Source organism: Apium graveolens, chromosome 1, assembly GCF_009905375.1.
Source record: "Apium graveolens cultivar Ventura chromosome 1, ASM990537v1, whole genome shotgun sequence".
NCBI classification, from domain to species: Eukaryota; Viridiplantae; Streptophyta; class Magnoliopsida; order Apiales; family Apiaceae; genus Apium; species Apium graveolens.
In genome coordinates this window covers 77,647,960-77,662,764 of record NC_133647.1, presented here as the reverse complement: position 1 = coordinate 77,662,764, position 14,805 = coordinate 77,647,960, and positions in this window count along the sequence as shown.

Here is a 14,805-nt window from a genome sequence, read left to right as displayed (position 1 = left end):
ATTAACTTGCAAAACAAGCGACCTTTCGAAATAAAAAGGATTTGGGTCTCGAAAGTATTTTTAATGAAAGCGGAATATTTTTCTGAGTCTAGAGGCGTTCGTTTCGTATTCAACGGACGAACGGTCTATTTATTACGAATAAAATAAGAATAAATCGATTAATAATAATATTAATTGATTTTTAAATACTCAAATATATTTTTTAACAGCTCAAAATAATTTTTAATTTTTTATTTAATTTAATTATAAATAATTACATTTTATTTAACCATTTATAGATAAAATTAATTAATTAAATTAATTAATTAATTAGTTAAATCCATAAATATTTAATTAAAAATAACCTATAAGTAATTAAATCAAATTTAGATTTTTTTGAAAATAATAAAGAAAATAATTTTCTGAATTTTAAATAATTTAGTTAATTATTTAAAAAAATTAACTAATTTAAAATTTTGAATTCAAATTGATTTTTAAAATAAAAAAAATTATTTTTGAATTATATTTAAAAGAAAATCTGCAGAAATGATTTTTGGAAAATGAATTGGGGGATTTTAAATCAAAAGCGGGTCATAAATTAGATCCACCAGGTCAAAAGAGGGGTAATCGGGTCGCCAAGAAACTCAAGAACAAGCCGGAAAAATCGCAGATTCCGGCTAGTTCTTTGAGTTCCGGCGAACCCGACTTGCCGTCAACTCGATATTGTTCGACGGGTTTTTAAGGCCAGATCAGTCCTACAATCCTCCTACAACTCGAATATCATCACAGAAAATAAAATCAAAGCCGGAATCATGACATCCGATCAATAACTCCATTAAAGCCGGCAAAGCCGAGCTTTTTCCGGCCTTCTAATCGGTTTGTTCATTTCTTAACCAAATAGGCTATTCTATACGGCAAAATGAAGGTTAAGTTCATTTAAAACGATTCCAGGTAATTTAAACAACAACCAATCCATATTAATTCCGCAAATTTGATTCAAAGTTCGCGATAAAACCATTTTACTCGACTTACCAAATCCGTACATAAACAATCACCATATATATATCAAACGACTGTAAATCAACACATAAAACTATTCATATCGATCAAACAATTGAAAAATCAATCGAATGAAAACCCCCAAATTAAAATTAAACCCGAAAATCGATTTTCTAAATCGATACCTTATTTGAATATTTTGATGGCAGAAAGTGATAGAAGGAATCAAAGGCTTCAAAACGGCTATTTACACTTATGATTTGGAGTCCCATATCACCTTCAAATCTGCACTTGATTGCCAAGAATCCATAAACCCTAACCCTAATTATTTGAGAGAATAAAATGAATTTTTAATAATTTTCTAGTTTTTATATAATTAATTCATAACTAAACAATAGTTTAACTGTATTCATAGTTATAGAAATAATACTCCCCAAAATTATTTGGGGCTTAATTATATCATTTAATAAAAATAATTAGCACAAAATTAATAATTAACGGAGAATAATTTTAAAAGTGATAAAATACAACATTTGTATCAAAATTTCCGAAAAAATGCGAATAATTTAAAAATGCAAAAATATTGGGTATTTGAAATACGATTGATTTTATAATAATAAAAACACGAATTTTGTGGACTTTGACGTCCCGGTGGGGTCCCGGTCCGTTTATTTTTTAAAAATAGAAACGATTCCCAAATTAACAAATACCCCGAAAACATATAAAATACATTCAAACACATATAAAATGAGTACCTCAATAAGACGCAAATAAACATGCGTCCAGATTGCGGATCGATTCATATAAATGCATCTTAAACACGTAACAAGTATCCTATTGGATCATATCGGATCCGAAAATAGATTACTTAGCCGCTAAGTAACTATATAACGATACAATTTAATATCAGATTTGGGTAATTATCGAAACCGAGCTTCTTATAAAACACCATGTGAGAAAATAATATAAAATATCCCGTCTCTCGAGAATACGGGTTTTATTGATTTACCGAAATGATTATCGTATCGAAAATTTTATGCTGGGACGCATACGGGTCAAACCGTAATCCGGATCAAAAAAGTCAAAACACGAAAAATGTTCAAAATAATTAAATTAGGTTATGAAGGAGTTTTCTGAAGAGTTTCGGGTTGTAAAAACGCAAAAACGGATGAAGTTGGACAATTCCCGGCTTTATAAAATAGTTTTATAATTACTCAAAAAATAATTTATATATCCATAAATCATTGTAAATTCATATAATAGCCCAAAAATTACCAGAAAATATCATAATTATCTATATTTTATTCTAGACATATAAAAATTAAAATACTCAAAGAATATCACATATAAACATCCAAAACATCACTCCTATTACCAGATAATTCACCAAAATTCACATAAAAATCACATAAACAATTCCAACTAATAATAATAATATCTGAAAATATGGAATATTACAGTTACCATGTATTCATTGTGTATATCTCTCTTTGTTGTGATGTTGAACTAATTCTGCTTCCAGGCCTGTAATGGATTCTTGTGATTTCCTATAAATTACTCTTTCATTCTCTATTATGGCGTTCATTACAATTGTTTATAGTAATTTGTATGTAATGCTTTTCAAGGAATGATCAACCTTGAACTTGAATTGGTAATTTAGGTTGACTTGGAAGAGAAAATCTAAATTAAGACCTAATCACTATAACTAAGGATTGGCATATGTGTTAATTTGTGTTTAAGATAGGAATATACTTAAACACCCTTGGTAGGCAATATAAGGCTGTAGTTAATGCTGTTCAGAAACTTAAATTCTTCGTAGGAATACAGGAATTAGTCAATGAATTAGGATCACTTGAGATACGGAAGGTTCTTGTGATTAGTTAGATGCCTTAAACTAATAATTGGAACACTAAAATAGAGATATTTGAGTAGTTTATTGAAGAACTCAAGATGAAGTTATATGCCTAGATTATTTAATATTGAAATTTATTTGTGTTAGTTTATTAATTAGTGGTAAACAATTTATATTTTGTTTTGATTTGAATTAGAAAAGAATGGTGTTCCGTAATTAACAGCTTAAAATTAGTCTCTGTGGGAACGAATTATTTATACTACTTGTTACGACATGTACACTTGCATTTGAGTTGTAAAATCGACAACTGCCATGTACAGAGCAAAATTGGTTCCCCAAATATAGGGTTTGAGTTTCTCTCACCTAAAAATACTTTTAGGTAAGTAGCTTTTGGTTTTTGGAGTGCTTCAATCTTGATTGATTTCTTATAATTACATATACTAGCTTACGGGCCCGTGCAATGCACGGGTCTTAATTAATATTTATATATTTCCATTTTTATTTTTTATATTTTTAATAAAATTTTATATAAATAATTAAATACTAAATAATAATTGTATAAATATAATTTCTTTGTGTATAATTTCAAGTTAAGTTCAAATGATATGAATATTATATGATTGCTGAGATTTTATTCATAAATAATAATATAAATATTTGTTATTGATGAGATTCGAACCTGAAAATATATATGTATCTTTATAAATAATAATATAAATGTTTGTTGTTGACGGGATTCGAACCTGAGAACTTATGTCGTGTATTTTTTTTTGTATTTAGATCTAACAGCTCTGATTATTCGATGAAGAGGATCCGACGATCGTGATTAAAAGAGATAACTAAAATGAAGGGTTAACCAAACTACAAATTATACCCTATTTATGTTATTATAGTATAGTATAGATGGCAAAAATATAGATAAGGGAAGGGGTGGGTTGGAGATGCTCTCAGAGCAAGTCCAACAGCTCCCTTATATGAGCTCTTAAAATCAATTATAAGGATTTTGACAAATAATGGCATAGTGTCTTAGTACTTTCTTAAATCACTAAGACATGAGCGTCATTCTTTATCTTTAAGGAACTTCTAGTGCTCCCTTATAACATTTTTAGCAATAAAAAATTTATTTCTCTCTCTTCTTTTTACTTTTCTCTTTCTCTTTATTCTACTTTTTGTCCATATCTTTTCAAATTTATTAATATAATAATAATAAGAAAGAAAGATAAGGATCATTGTTGGAGTTGAAATTCAAAACCATGTCCTAAATTACTAAGAGGTAATATTTTATAATATTTATAAGGAACCGACTAGAACACTGTTGGAATTGCTCTTATATGGTAGATGGTAACTTTCCTAAAAACATTATGGGGTTCCGTGTGCATTATTATGCACCCACAAATTAAAATATGTCATGTGGATGTCACACTATTTGATAAAAAAATTGGGGAAGATTTTTGGGAAACCTAACACTACTCTTGTTCTAGTCATGTTTGTTTTTTTGTATATCATGTTATTCCCTAACAATACAACAATAGAAATACAAACGGGGGTTAAATGGAATTCTGTTTACTTTTTGTTTTTCTAAAAAATTCTTCCTTTGATATACAGCTCTGTTTGAATATGCAAGAGTGCGGATTATAAATGTAAAGTATTCAATCATAAAAAGTAAATAAGCACAAGTTTAAAAATTTTCTGGTGGATTTGTATTTCCTTTACTGATGTATATTAATTAAAAAATACTCTATGATGCAAAATTGCACACAACTGCTTACAAGTATTACAACTTAGAACCTGAGAGTGCTAAAAGATACAGCTTGCAAAGACTCCCTATTTTCTTTCCTTTTAAATCTTAGTCTTAAAATACTTGTTACACTTGGTTTATATATCACCAAGTTACATGTGCAATAAGACAAATAATATTCCTATCAGCTAAGTCCAATGCACATGTTTCTTCATTTCTCTCTCCAATGCAATCCAAGTTAGATACATCATCTTTGAACGAGTTTGTCTAGCGTGAAAATAAAAATGCTTCATTTTCTTCTAACACCTGCAATCAGGCTACCACATTCCTTTTGTGCAATATCAACCCATGTGACTCTGTGGGCGTCTTTCAAGTCCCTGTCAACTACTATCTGGTTGATTATCCGTTGAAACTTTTTGAATATTATCCGTTGACACTACATTGGTGTCATCCGTTGAATTTTTGTAGATAATATCTGTTGACAGTTTTATCTGTTATCTGTTGAGGGAATATAATTTATCCGTTGAAACTTTTAGAGTCATTCTTTGAAGTTTTGTAAATTAACAGTTGAATTTGTTTCCATAGTAGTTGATCCTCTTTCACTTATACAAAATTACAAGGCATTTTATATTTACAATTAACCCACCTATTTTGCATATATTGCTAGCAGTCAACATGACTTAATAACTAACTAATACTACGAAATCCCCCAGCTATTCTAGTGTACAGAATGTGTTACATACTTATTGTTATAAGCTACTCCATCAACGGATAGACAACTGTGGTTATCCGTTGATGGTTACAAAAGACACTTAATAAATCTACTTAGGTGTTTTGGTGAATTATCATGTAATAACCCCAATTTTTGGTAATAATTAAAGCACTAAGTGAATAGTACTTTTTATAAACCCTGATGAATAGTATTTTTTTTGCTGATTAAGAAATATTATCATATGCTCGTATATAGTAGTTCTCTTATGGAAATTCTAAGCTTATATTAGTATTGGAGAGTGAAAATAAGTGTATGTAAAAGCCGCCGGATTTCGAAAATGAGCACTTTTATTTTCCCCCGAGATTTCCACCAGACATTAAAGGATTTAAGGAATTAATATTAAGATGAAGGATTTTAAATCCAAGGATTATAAAGGAGAATTAATTTAGGTATTAAAAATACCAAGAAGATTTTATCAATAAAACTATTGAGGTATTTAACCAAACGATCAACGAGATTGAGTGATAACCGGACAAAAAAATGAATAACGACTCTTGCAAATACCTTTGCAAGTGGCAAGGCAAGTGGATGGTTGATCAACTAAGAAACCAAGTGATAGTTAGGAAGGAATGGATAGTTAATTATCTTGTTAACTAGGGATGATCTCATCTCACCACAAATCACCAACACATGGCAAATAGTGAGATCATCTTCCACCAACTCCTTTGTTTATTATTAACCTAGCAAACTATCAAGACAACCCATCATCATCCACCTCCTTATTCCACCAACACAAGAAATCAAAAGCATTTCCTCCCCCATTTTCCATTTCTCTCGGCCAAAACAGAACCAGCACATCAAAACTGATGTATCTCCTTCATTTCTCATTCAAATATTGTGTTTTATAGCTCTTTGGAAAGGTCTTGAGATGATCTACAACTCTTGTTCACAAGCCTCATCCAGATAAGGATGCTAATTTAAGGCTATACAAGGGTAGTACAAATCTTTGTGGTGGCTAAGACACTCCAAGGAAGGTATGGACTCCAAGAATCTTGATATTGAGTTTGAGTTTTGATGATGATTTAGTGATCATCTGTTAGCATAAGTTAAGAGCTTAGTATAATGGATGATTGGTGTTGATTTGGATTTGTTTAGTAGTACGTGTTTGGATGAGTATTGTGAAAGTTGATTGTTATGAGCTTGATTTAATTGTTAATGGTTAGTGTACGGATTGTGATTATTGATTGGGTTGATTTTTGACATGGATTGATTTTGGAAATCGAATAGTTATAGCCGTCGTAATGCTGAAATTTTATTAGCCACTAAAACTGTCGAGATCATGAAATGAGGCATGTCCATTTGTGACCATCTAACTGTGTATATGTGTAGAGGTTTTCATGTAGTTTATGTGAGTGCAAGAAACGCGTAAAACGCATTTACGGTTTAAAAGTTATGTCCATTTTAGTGAACGTTGTTTCGTGAAACCAAACTTTGCTTAAGTGCAGATTTGAGACTATCATTTCACCCCTTAGAAGGACTGAGAAAATCCTGAAACTTTAGTATGACATGCTAGGGTCAGTTAGGAAAGTCCTTGTAAAAGTTTTGGATTAAAAGGATTATTTTTCAATTTTATAAAAATGATGAAGTAAGCAACATCCATGGAAAACCGTAAGCAAAACGACGGGAAGCAAGAATGAATACAATTGTGTTAGAACTTGGATTTCGCTAAGTCATAGGATGCAATGTGAATATAAATAACATGCTTATGCGTCCTTTAAGATATGTGTAGCATCGACTAGTGGAAATGGCAATTGTGTACAGCAGTTATGCATTGGATTGTATGTGATAGTTTAAGTGGTATAGGTTAGCACTAGTTGCTAACTCTACTTTGTTTTCAGCGTTATAGCACCTTGACATAACCCAGGACCCTCGCAGTCGCATGGGAGTTTGCAGTTGTATTTATATTCGCATCGTTAAGGCAAGAATTTTATCCTTAACTGTTGACTTCTCTACCTTATGATATTGTTCATCATAAAGTGTTTATATATATATATGCATAGACTAAATATGAATGGAGGATTTTGTTGAGGTATGCATGGCTACATAAGTACAATATGTTTAAGGACTTGTGAATCTTTAGAATAGGGAAGAACTATTAAGAGAAGTAGACTCAAATAAATGAGGAAGTATTTTCAGATTATTTCTGTATTCATTACGTCGACTGGAAGCCGACCTTTCTTCTGACAATAGTCATCGTAGATAGAAGATTGTTCCTTCGAATATTATAGGACTGTATATTATTTCTTTCTTTGAGGATTAGATATTGGGGTATTTGATATTATTAAATGCCAGATTGAGGATAGTAAATGATATTATCATAACCCGATCTCAGAAAGATGGTGTATTCGTAATTTCATTAATTATACATTTATTAAGACATCTTGGGATTAACTATTTAATTTATTTTATTTAATTTAGTTAATTATTTTTAAATATTGACTAAGGGATTTCCTTTAAAATTAAGATTCAAAGAAAGGTTGTATTCTAAAAAGTGTTATTTTGAATCAATATATAAGAGATTATTAATTAATATAGCAATTGTTAAGGCTTCCTGGTCAGTTAGCGAATGTTCGTTGGTTAATAAAATTTCCTAATGGATAACCAATAATGAGATGATGGTTGAGGTGAATAACCATAACAATGAGAATAAAATGATAAGAATGAGATGAATAATAATAATAATAATAATAATAATAATAATAATAAAGAGTTTTGATAACTCAGGGGAATCAGTTAATGCAGGGATCATTTTATATGATGCTCTAGCAGATGCAACCGGAAGGGGTCAGCATACTCTCGAAATGAGATTGCGGCCGACATAAACGTCGGTACCGCGAATTGAGAATACCGGTAATACGGTAATTCTGTGTAAGAGGCCGGGGTGCCGGTCCAACCATTTTAATTCTGGCCCATGTGTTGCCAAATGATGATTTGGTCATGTTCGAAAAGTGTTCCTGTCAATCATCGGGTCAAGTTCGAAAAGTGTTCTTGCCCTGGTCAAGTTTCGAAAAGTGTTCTTGCCCATCTACTAGTAGTAAAACGGTCCCTCGGAAGGACATGATTGAAACGACTGATCATCGTTGAATCATATCCAGTTGGTTGAAAGTCCCAGTCCCTCGGAAAAGAAATAATTAAAATGTTTATAAATTGAATTGTCACATATAAATTATGACAATAAATAGAATAACTAGATTGTGTTAATCTAACAACTGAATGGGTTGTTAATATTCTTTCGGTGATGGAACATCTTGTACTGATGTTGATTATTGAAAGAGGGATTGTGTAATTGTTGTGATTAATTTATATTACAGCTTAAGTGGTGGGAAATGATTTGTCATAAATCGGTTGAGGAATGAAAAGTATATTCTCTAATAACTTGAACTATTAGAGAATTATAAAGGTTTGAGGTTTATAAAAGATGTTGATATTGAGGAACGACCTAAAGGGTATAAAGGTTTGATTCTTTTCCCTATTACTCCTATCGAGGTATATTCCTTTTTTTATATAAGTGGATATTTATTGGGAGAACTTGTTGGGCATTATTTGCTCATTCTTGTTGTTTATTCTTCCAACCCCACAGATAGCAATGTGGCCATTCCATCGAAAAAGAGCAAGGAAGTCGACGATATCTATTAGTCCATACGAATGGCTTGAAGTGAAGGCTTAAGCTGGTAGGAGGCTAGTTATCCTAACATGATTTGTTTAAGCTGAATTATGGGAATTGTTATAGCCCATGAGTTAGGTCTATATTGAACTTCTGATTACGCTTCAATTAGAAGTGGTAATCAGTAGAATGTTTTGTAGAGATATTTGGAAGAATGTAATGATTGTTAAATTAACATACTATTATGGTTTAGTCTTGTATTGCTGCATTCTCTGAGACTCTAACCTCTGTGTGTGTGTATGAAAGAAAGGGGTCACAGTATGTAGTAGTAGTTTTGATTAAAGATTAAGTGATATTCAGGAAAATGGAACTCGTGACAACCCAGATTTCTGACCCCGGATTTGGGGGTGTTACATATCATCAAGACTACAATATATTCCTAATAATATCCCCCAATTTATGTCTAATAGAATTATAGGCGTAAATTCAGGTTGACTTGATGATAACAAAACACCCTATAGAACTAATACATTAAAAAGTAGATAAATTGTAAAGTGTTGCATTAAAATTGAACTGTACAGGGAAAGTTTATAGAAGATTACATGCCATTTTCAAGGTGCTCCTCTAGACTATTCAACGATGGGGGGCACCACTGATTTAAAACATCTTTCGGAGTTATGAAACTCAAGAATGAATCAAAGTTCTTGTCCTGAACAACTTTTCATTGGTTAAGGAAAGACCACGCTACATGAACTACTTCGGGAACACCAAGACCTCGTTGCTTCCAAACTATATCATTACGATTCTTCTACAAAAACCAGCAAACTGTTACCTGGATACAAATGTCATTCTTGTTAATCTGCTCAAAAACTAGTTGTAGCTACTCGAAAAAATTATGATATTCTCATGTGACTTAATTAATTGACGAAAACTGGTGACACTCCTCAGCAAATAAATAGGTAACAATAACGTGAATAGTTGATTCATCGCAAAGGTTACAAACTGGGCCATGGAACTAACTTGAATTCGTTTGACTTGCAATATATCTTTTATGGGCAAGTAGTTAGTCGAAGCACACCATAAAAAATTCTTGATCTTATTTGGAATTTTCAGATTTCATAACTTTCTCCAAAACCTCGAGTTATCTATTGTGTTGGATTGGTCTTTGGCTGCTTGGATGACATTATAACCGCTTTTCATTGAATAATGCCCCATCTTTTCATGACGCCAATACCAGGTGTCCTTGTCATTTTCAGTTAGAGGAATCAAAAGGATCAAGTCAGCATCCTTGGTTACAAAAACATCCAAAACTAAGTCCACATCCCATATTTTTTCACCAATTCTGAATAGTGAAACCACTTTCTGATTTGAGATAGCTTCATTAGCTGAATGAACAAATGAATCTTCTATTGATGAGAGCCACATAGAATTTATAATATCCACTTCTTGACCATTTTTTAAGATGAAAACACGCGCTAAATTTACACGCAAGTATACGCGTTCGCAAGTAATATATAATTCTTTCTAGTTCATTCCCACAGAGACTAATTTAGGTTAAATTCAATTTATGCACTTATGCAACAATGGTATGGATATCGTTCAATGCTAAGACAAATAAAAAATTTGATTTTGATTAAACTAAGAGATTATACTAACTAACATTAACTACGAGAATTTAGGTTGAATTACTTATATGAGAAAAACATGGGATTCTAACTTCATTACTACTTCATTCAAAGTCATTGTTCTTAATCTTAGCATGCAATGGTGATGACAACTAATCAGATAATACGAAACTAGTAAACGCCAACTTTCGTTGCATGAATACCCTACTACCAGACATCCACAAACGAGATAGAAGATGAATAGACACCAATTATGTTGAGACCCTATATGTCTATAGAATTTGACAACATAAAGGTTTAATGCGCAAGTTATCTATCGTGATTACATATGGCAAGTAAGATGGTTAAAATTACCTATGAATCATGCATAACAAATATATGAACCTATGCTAGTATGACAAGTTCTAAACCTCTAAATTAATTATCGCTTCAATTGAGATTAACATGCAATCTTATAAGTTCGCGACGCTCATAAGATGAATAAGCACAACCAATACTAGGATATCATACAGCTACCACACACTAAGATATCGAAATAAATTAACTATTGAAATCCATAAGTAAATCTGTTAGAACCTCACGATAATGATTAATTCATAACCGAACTCTTCATCAGCGTGGGTTCCGATGAAAGCATGGTATAATAAACTAAGTCTTCATAAACTGAATAAATAATCAAAGTACGTAATCAAGAGTAATAGGTTCAACAATAAAGAAAACGAGCATCCAAGATTACAACTTAAGCAAAGAATCACAAGTAAAACAAGTTCTTCTTCTCCTTCGTAGAATTTGTGCTATTAGGTCTTCTCCTTGTCTTCTTCTTGCTCTCCTTTTTGAAAAACGTCTTTAAAGAGTCTTTATATTGCAGCCCAAACCGTCCAAAAGCCCAGGAAATCGATCTTCTATTAAAATCAGGATTTCTGGAAAACGTCCTGGTGCGGCTGCCCTGGGATCTAGCACGGTTGCTCTGAGTATGGCACGGCCGCTCCCAAGTGTAGCGCGACCTTGCTGAGCTTTTGGAAAAATTATTGTTTTCTTTTTTTCTTGACTGCAACTGCTGGTTTCTTCGCGCACTCAACCAAGGCTCCATCCTAACATTCTTCCAAACATCAATCATGCAATTTACATACATTCTTCTGATTATGCGCTGAAATGCAAAACACTATGAAAAACACATCAAATACACAAACAATTTGAGTACAAGACACCAATTCGAGCCTTTATGAAGCGTTCTAAGTGGATATAAATGCCACTTAATACACCCCCAAACTTGAATCGATGCTTGTCCTCAAGCATAACAGACTCAAAAAAAAGAAATAAAAATGTATGAATGCAACTTATATGAATGCAATGATCCCCTCAGAATAACTAAACCAATCAATAAGCAACATCTCAATGAATGCAATTATTCACACAAAGTTCAATCAAATCCCACAAATCAACTCACAAACTAGAAACGTGCGTGTGTGCAATTGCTTAACAGATATACCCTCGATACTAGATCAATAATCATAACTCACTACTCATCAAGGCAATCACAAAGTTATAAATAGAATAAAAGATAAACTCAAAATAACTGAAAACACTTCAATTTTTATATCGGAGTTATACACAGAATCATGCTTTTATTTATAACACATAACAAACACAAGTATGCTTATTTGATCGTGCAATGAGTGAGGTCCACAAAAGACTTATGCAATAATACCCATGTAGCGAGCGTTAAGTTAGCGGATCCTAGACTATAAAAGCCTTAGGTCACTAGGTACAAAGTCCCCTAAGAACTTAATAACTCGAGTATTAAAGAGCCCACTCGTGATCAATTATGCATAACACATATTTTTTTCTTTTTTCTTATTTTTTTTCTTTTCTATTTATTTTTTTCTCTTTTTTGTTTTTATTTTTTCCCAACAATTTCTGAACGAGTGCATTTCGCTCCATCTCGTTCAACCCTAGACTACTCATATAAATATGAGCCGACTACTAACCATTTGACACATAGCCACAACTAGCAATGAAATCCAATGTTTTTCTCTAATTTTTAAATATCTATATTATTTTGCCACTAAGAGAATATCATACATTCTAGACATAAACAAGTGATTAAACCTCGACAAACAAACAAACCATGATCATGATCTAGCACGCAAGCAGCCTATAAGACTTAGTGATAAATTTCTTGTTCTAACATGCAAATCAATTCGTTAAAACTTAACATTCCTCTATACAACATCACTACACCCGCATCAATATCATAAATCAATCAGAACAGTAACCTCAGGGATCATGATAAAATGCACATGCAACTATATGCAACATACTAACATGCAAAATAAATATGAAAAATAAAAAATATACATAAAAAAAACTACATGACAAATATGCAAACTACATGAACTAAACTAGCATGAATATGCATCTAAATGGACTCACAAAAACATATTCCTTACTACCACCCCCAAACTTAAAATTTTCACTGTCCCCAGTGAAGGTAATAGTAAGGAATAAAGGCATACCTACTTGGAAGAAGAATCCTCATCACCCTCTGCAAGTGGAGTGTCAGGAGGCGGGTGCACAATATCCTCACCAAAAACTTGCCACTAAATGTCAACTCCTGTGGCCCTGAAAGCTGTTCTCAATGCAAGGGTGAGATCATGTGCAAACCTACTATGCGACACATACATCGCATCCATCCGCCTCGAAAGCCGCCTATACTGCGTTGAACCCAAATAGCACTATCTTCAGCCTCTCGTTGCTGCTGCTACGAAGAACTAGGCTCCCCAACCTGATGCCGTCACGCTGCTCTGCGGGCCTGAGAAGAACCACCAGCATAGGTCTGATCGGTTGGCTGGCCACTCGGTAAAAGATCATAGATGTAACCTAGTCCCTTCTCATCCGCCTTCCCACCGTACCACTCCTGCATGACCAGAATCGTCGAACTGTCAACGGGGGCGCTCGACATCTGAAGTTGCTCGTGTGTGGGCCAATAAACTCTCACCGCCACACATAGCTTCGTCACAATCGAGGCATATGGGATAGAACCCATAGTGCTGCCTCGCAAAAACCTCAGAATCCCCTGATGAATCACTAAGCCAAGATCCACATAATCACACTGTAAGATCCCCCATAACAACTTCGCCCTATCGACCGTCACATCATGCACATGAGATGAAGGCATGATCTTCGCACAGATAAAAGCATTCCATGCACAAGCTTCATGCAAGAAGCGGGGAAGTTAGCATACTCGTTCTACCCCCTTTTAAACATCCACTGCGTATCCGGAACACACAACGTGGCCAATATCAAATCCAAGTCAAAATCATCCCCTATCTTCATAACCCAATCCTCCTATTATGGCTGCCTCACTGGTTGGTTGATAACCCGACAAATAGCCTCAGTGCTATAATCCACCCTCAACCCCCTCACCACAGAATAACCATTCCTATCCGCCTTCGCATTCGCGTAAAACTCGCGAACAATACTCATCGGCACCTCCTGAGGTGCCTCGCAAAAAAAAAACCCAACCCGTCTCTAAAATCATCTCAAGCAACTTATCGTCCTTATATGACGGTATAAAACCCCTCTCCTTTATTATCGGCTTCGATAACAACCTCGTATACTCCGCTTCCGCCTTTGAAGTCACAAACCTAGGTCTCGTGCCTCGAACACTCGATGAATCGGCAGTGGCGGGGTTAGTGCTGCTGCTAACTTGGGTGCGAGCTCTATTGGGTCACTGGGAATTGATAAATTGAGAATAGAGAAGTGTGTAAGAGATTTTAGGGTTTGAGAATAAAAATGATGGTGAGGATGGATGTATAGAGATGTATGTATATATATAGATTTGAGAATTAGAAGTGGGATATAATTGTGGGATAGTGGGGATAATGGGTTGTAAAAATTGATTAGGAGAAGAATTGGGGTAGTGGGAGAAGTGGAAAATCGGCTGGGATTGTGCTTTTCTTTTGAAATTTCGATTTTCTGCTCTCTTTTTTCGGGTACAGGGAGTCAGCAGCCGCCCCGCCTGGTAGCACGGGCGTGCCATGTTATTGCTATTCCAATGCGGCCGCCCCGCATACTAGCACGGGCGTGCGCAATTTCTGTCCTTTCAGCACGGCCACGCCGCGTCCTAGCACGGCCGCGCCGTGCTTCTGTCAAAAATCCCCTATTTTTTCTGCTTTTCTGCTTTTTTGTGTTTTCTTCCTGTTTTTTTCTTCCTTCTACCTTCTACTAATGTAC